Genomic DNA, 6,000 nt, shown 5'->3' on the forward strand with positions numbered 1-6,000 from the left:
TCAATCGAGTCGCCTCTCTGGAGCGCCTCTGGCCCTCGCGAGTGGGGCGCTACGAAGGTCCACCCCACAGCTACGTTCGCATGCCTTACGGCTTGCCGAACGCGGCTGCCGCGTACCAGCACCTCATGAGGGGCATCATGGAGGCTCAAGAGGCCATGCGTTCCGCAGCCCTGGCGGAGATGGAGATGGTCTGCAAGGAGCCACCAGCGCCTCCGGAGCCTCCCGAGGCCCCTGGGCCTGGGGGCTCGTGAGGATCGGCTTCCGCAGCCCACCGAGTCTGCTACACCAGCACTCCTTTGTCGTCAACATCATCAGGTGACATCTTTCAAGTTTCATTTCCAGCTGGGAGCGCCCCCCAGGGCTGCATTATTCCCAGGCCGCGTGGGTCCGTCCCTGTGGCATGTATCCCTTTTATTTCATGTTGTTAGCTTACTTTGTTGGGGGCGCCCCATGGGCTACATCATCCCCAAGTCGCTCGGGCCTGACCCAGTGATGTCCGCCTTCCCAGCATTTATTTGAATGAATCCACTCCTTCGCGGCTAATGTGTTTGACCTAGTTGCCCGTTCAACTGACGCCAACTGACAAAGCTGCTCCCAAATGGCACGACGCTTGTGCATGGGTCCGTCCCTGCAACATCGACAAATCTGAATGGCTGAGCTCTGGCCGCGGCAGCCCCGCATGGCGCCACCTCGTCAAGCCTTCAGTGCCTCATCGTCCCTCAGAAGCAACCAACGGCTGACTGTTAATTGTCATGGCAACCCCTTGTTCTTTCTATGATGGGTCTACAGGATCTCCTAAAGGAGCTGCGTCAGGCGAGGCCCTGGCGGTGTCTCCTTCACTCTCATCCACGCGAACCGCTTGCACGTTAAAGGGGGGGTGCCTGAGCATCGCGACTCAGGGCTCCTACTGGCTCTCCAGCCCTCACCCTCTGGCCTTGTCCACGACATCGCGACCTGGCATACCAGCGACGGCTGAGACTCGCTCGAGGGCCGGGACCCGAGGTCGTAGAGCAGAAAGGGGAGCAAAGGCGAGAGGGGAGGGACACACGAGGACCTCGCCGAGCAACCTCACGCCTGCCGATGCACGGACCCGGCGACACATCAGAGAGCGGTCCCTGATTCTTGAGATAAGTCACCACCCGGAAGCACCAGCTACCGTGGCACCATCCCCGCACCTAATTCAATCCCGTGTTAGCGACGCCGCTCTCCTTTCTCACCGAACGACGGCTGCTTGAGCGCCAAAGGGGACCTCCTGAGCATCGCGACTCAGGGGCTCTTACCGGACCCCGGGTCACTCACCTCCTGGCCTTGACTACGGCATCGCGACCTGGGATACTAGCGACGGCGGAAGCCGCCTTGGGACTGGGACCTATCGGTGCAGAGCACCAAGCCCTCGTGAGGTTCGAAAGGGAGAACTGAGCTAAGACGGAATGAGCAACTCGCACAATTCTACGACAAGGGTTATATTAACAAAACAGGATCACAGGCACCTTACAAGCCCCCACGGGACGCGTCTTTGATTCCTCGCAGGGAACAGATCCTAAAAGGACGCTAACTACACGCGCCCCTGTAAAAGATGCCATCATCAACAGTGGGCCGTCAAGCACCGGCGCCAACCCCATCCAGATCAGAGTCGGCGACGGCCTGACGAGCCTGCCCTGCTCTAGGAGCGGCACCGGCTCGGGTGCTCATAGCTGTCGTCGCTCGTCTACGGAGTCGCGAAGAGCTCGCCGGAGTCGCTGGAACCTCCGACGCCTCCGCCGCCTGAGGAGCCGCCAAGGGAACGATCGGCGGGACCAGCCCTCTCCGTAGCAGGGTCCCGACCACCTCTCCCGGGGCAGCACTCCAGCCGGCGCCCGTTCGCATCGAAGACCTCGAAGAACATCACCGAAGCACCGTCGTACTCCAAGTGGATCGCGAAGGCGCCTCTTGTCCTGCAAACCCGGGCGATTTCGCTCCAGCCTCGAGTCATGAAGACCTCGCCCGGGGCAACGACCGCAACCTCTGCCTCGGTCGCGAGGGTGCTGCAGCCGGCGTGCTGCAGCCAAAGCTCCAGGAGTTCTCCCTGCGGGATGATGGAGACGAAGAAGGGAGGAAGGCAAATCCAAGACTGAGGAGGCATGGCGGCGTGGAGCACGAACTCTCGGGAGGAGCCCTCGGTGTGGACCCCAGGAGGGACGACCCACATCTTCGTGACCCGTCGGCGCCGACGGCGGCGCCGCCCGTGGCGATCGGCATCGAATCCTTCAGAGCCCTCGATGTGGGCGTACAAGGGAAGCGGGAACCCTGGCGGTGGCCGCTCGCACCAGGGCCTCGACACCACCTGATGGGCCCCCTCGTCTCGGCCGTGGAGGGCGAGCCGTTTCTTCGACGGGAGCGGGTCTGGTTCCTCTCGGGGAGCCTTTCCCTTCTCTGCCGCCAAGAACCAGTGGATCGGAGCCATCGCAGCAAGACGGAGCAAGGACCGGGAAGAAGGAGAAGCAAGAAGGGATGTACTGGAAGGGCGCGCGCCGTTCCGTACTTATGGCCGGCGAAGGCCAACCGCCGACCTCCACGGTTGCAGGTAATCATGACCCGCTATGCATGCAGGGACTTGTCCAATCCGTGCAGTTGCCGAGGCGCCGTGGGGAAGTGGAGACGCCCACGTCCAATCAACCGCCACGCGGCGCCCAAGGCCGCAGGCTGTTAGGGCCCGCAGCGCTTCGCTCTTGCCCTTTCGCCTTCCTGCACGGCCAAGTCCGGGCGCGCCTTGGGCCCGGGGGCTACTGTCGGTGTTCTGGGAACGGGGGTCCCCAGACTTGCCTGTCTGCGGCCTGCGGCGTGGCTCAAAGGGGGGCCCATCACGGCCCATCTTCATCAACACACACCCAAGACCCTCGCGAGGGGCCAAGCTGTTGGGGAACGTTGCAGAAAACAAAAATTTTCCTACTCGTTTCACCAAGATCATCTAGGAGTTCATCTAGCAACGAGTGATTAGATGCATCTACATACCTTTGTAGATCGCGCACGGAAGCGTTCAAAAGAACGGTGATGATGTAGTCATACTCGACGTGATCCAAATCACCGATGACCAGCGCCGAACGGACGGCACCTCCGCGTTCAACACACGTACGGGACGGGAGACGTCTCCTCCTTCTTGATCCAGCAAGGGGGGAGGAGAGGTTGATGAAGATCCAGCAGCACGACGGCGTGGTGGTGGATGCAGGGCGTCACAGCAGCAGGGCTTCGCCGAGACTACGAGGGAGAGACGTAACGGGGGGAGATGGAGGCGCCAGGGGCTGGTGTGTTAGGTCCCTCCTCTCCCCCACTATATATAGGGGTGCCAAGGGGGGGTGGTGCGCAGCCTAGGAGATCCAATCTCCTATGGCCGGCGGCCAAGGGGAGGTTTCCCTCCCCCCCAAGGCACCTAGGGGTGCCTTCCACCACTAGGACTCCTCCTAGGGGGAAACCCTAGGCGCATGGGCCTATAGGGGCTGGTGCCCTTGGCCCATCTAGGCCAAGGCGCACCCCCTACAGCCCATGTGCCCCCCCGGGACAGGTGGCCCCACCCGGTGGACCCCCGGGACCCTTCCGGTGGTCCCGGTACAATACCGATAACCCCGAAACTTGTCCCGATGCCCGAAATAGCACTTCCTATATATAATTCTTTACCTCCGGACCATTCCGGAACTCCTCGTGACGTCCGGGATCTCATCCGGGACTCCGAACAACATTCGGGTTTCTGCATATACATATCTTCATAACCCTAGCGTCACCGAACCTTAAGTGTGTAGACCCTACGGGTTCGGGAGACAAGCAGACATGACCGAGACGACTCTCCGGTCAATAACCAACAGCGGGATCTGGATACCCATGTTGGCTCCCACATGCTCCACGATGATCTCATCGGATGAACCACGATGTCGAGGATTTAATCAATCCCGTACGCTATTCCCTTTGTCTATCGATATGTTACTTGCCCGAGATTCGATCGTCGGTATCCCAATACCTCGTTCAATCTCGTTACCGGCAAGTCACTTTACTCGTACCGTAATGCATGATCCCGTGACCAGACACTTGGTCACTCTGAGCTCATTATGATGATGCATTACCGAGTGGGCCCAGTGATACCTCTCCGTCATACGGAGTGACAAATCCCAGTCTTGATCCATGTCACCCAACAGACACTTTCGGAGATACCCGTAGTCTACCTTTATAGTCACCCAGTTACGTTGTGACGTTTGGCATACCCAAAGCACTCCTACGGTATCCGGGAGTTACACGATCTCATGGTCTAAGGAAAAGATACTTTGACATTGGAAAACTCTAGCAAACGAACTATACGATCTTGTGCTATGTTTAGGATTGGGTCTTGTCCATCACATCATTCTCCCAATGATGTGATCTCGTTATCAATGACATCCAGTGTCCATAGTCAGGAAACCATGACTATCTGTTGATCAACGAGCTAGTCAACTAGAGGCTCACTAGGGACATGTTGGTGTCTGTTATTCACACATGTATTACGATTTCCGGATAACACAATTATAGCATGAATAAAGACAATTATCATGAACAAGGAAATATAATAATAATGCTTTTATTATTGCCTCTAGGGCATATTTCCAACAGTCTCCCACTTGCACTAGAGTCAATAATCTAGTTACATTGTGATGAATCGAACACCCATGGAATTCTGGTGTTGATCATGTTTTGCTCTAGGGAGAGGTTTAGTCAACGGATCTGCTACATTCAGGTCCGTATGTACTTTACAAATCTCTATGTCTCCATCTTGAACATTTTCACGAATGGAGTTGAAGCGACGCTTGATGTGCCTTGTCTTCTTGTGAAACCTGGGCTCCTTGGCAAGTGCAATAGCTCCAGTGTTGTCACAGAAGAGCTTGATCGGCCCCGACGCATTGGGTATGACTCCTAGGTCGGTGATGAACTCCTTCACCCATATTGCTTCATGTGCTGCCTCCGAGGCTGCCATGTACTCCGCTTCACATGTAGATCCCGCCACGACGCTTTGCTTGCAACTGCACCAGCTTACTGCCCCACCATTCAAAATATACACGTATCCGGTTTGTGACTTAGAGTCATCCAGATCTGTGTCGAAGCTAGCGTCGACGTAACCCTTTACGACGAGCTCTTCGTCACCTCCATAAACGAGAAACATTTCCTTAGTCCTTTTCAGGTACTTCAGGATATTCTTGACCGCTGTCCAGTGTTCCTTGCCGGGATTACTTTGGTACCTTCCTACCAAACTGACGGCAAGGTTAACATCAGGTCTGGTACACAGCATGGCATACATAATAGAACCTATGGCTGAGGCATAGGGGATGACGCTCATCTCTTCTATATCTTCTGCCGTGGTCGGACATTGAGCTGAGCTCAATTTCACACCTTGTAACACAGGCAAGAACCCCTTCTTGGATTGATCCATATTGAACTTCTTCAATATCTTATCAAGGTATGTGCTTTGTGAAAGACCTATGAGGCGTCTCGATCTATCTCTATAGATTTTGATGCCTAATATATAAGCAGCTTCTCCAAGGTCCTTCATTGAAAAACTTTTATTCAAGTAGGCCTTGATGCTGTCCAAGAGTTCTATATCATTTCCCATCAACAGTATGTCATCTACATATAATATGAGAAATGCTACAGAGCTCCCACTCACTTTCTTGTAAACGCAGGCTTCTCCATAAGTCTGTGTAAACCCAAACGCTTTGATCATCTCATCAAAGCGAATGTTCCAACTCCGAGATGCTTGCACCAGCCCATAAATCGAGCGTTGGAGCTTGCACACTTTGTCAGCATTCTTAGGATCGACAAAACCTTCCGGCTGCATCATATACAATTCTTCCTTAAGGAAACCATTAAGGAATGCCGTTTTGACGTCCATTTGCCATATTTCGTAATCATAGAATGCGGCAATTGCTAACATGATTCGGACGGACTTCAGCTTCGCTACCGGTGAGAAAGTCTCATCGTAGTCAACCCCTTGAACTTGTCGATAAC

Source organism: Triticum aestivum, chromosome 2A, assembly GCF_018294505.1.
Source record: "Triticum aestivum cultivar Chinese Spring chromosome 2A, IWGSC CS RefSeq v2.1, whole genome shotgun sequence".
Lineage (NCBI taxonomy): Eukaryota > Viridiplantae > Streptophyta > Magnoliopsida > Poales > Poaceae > Triticum > Triticum aestivum.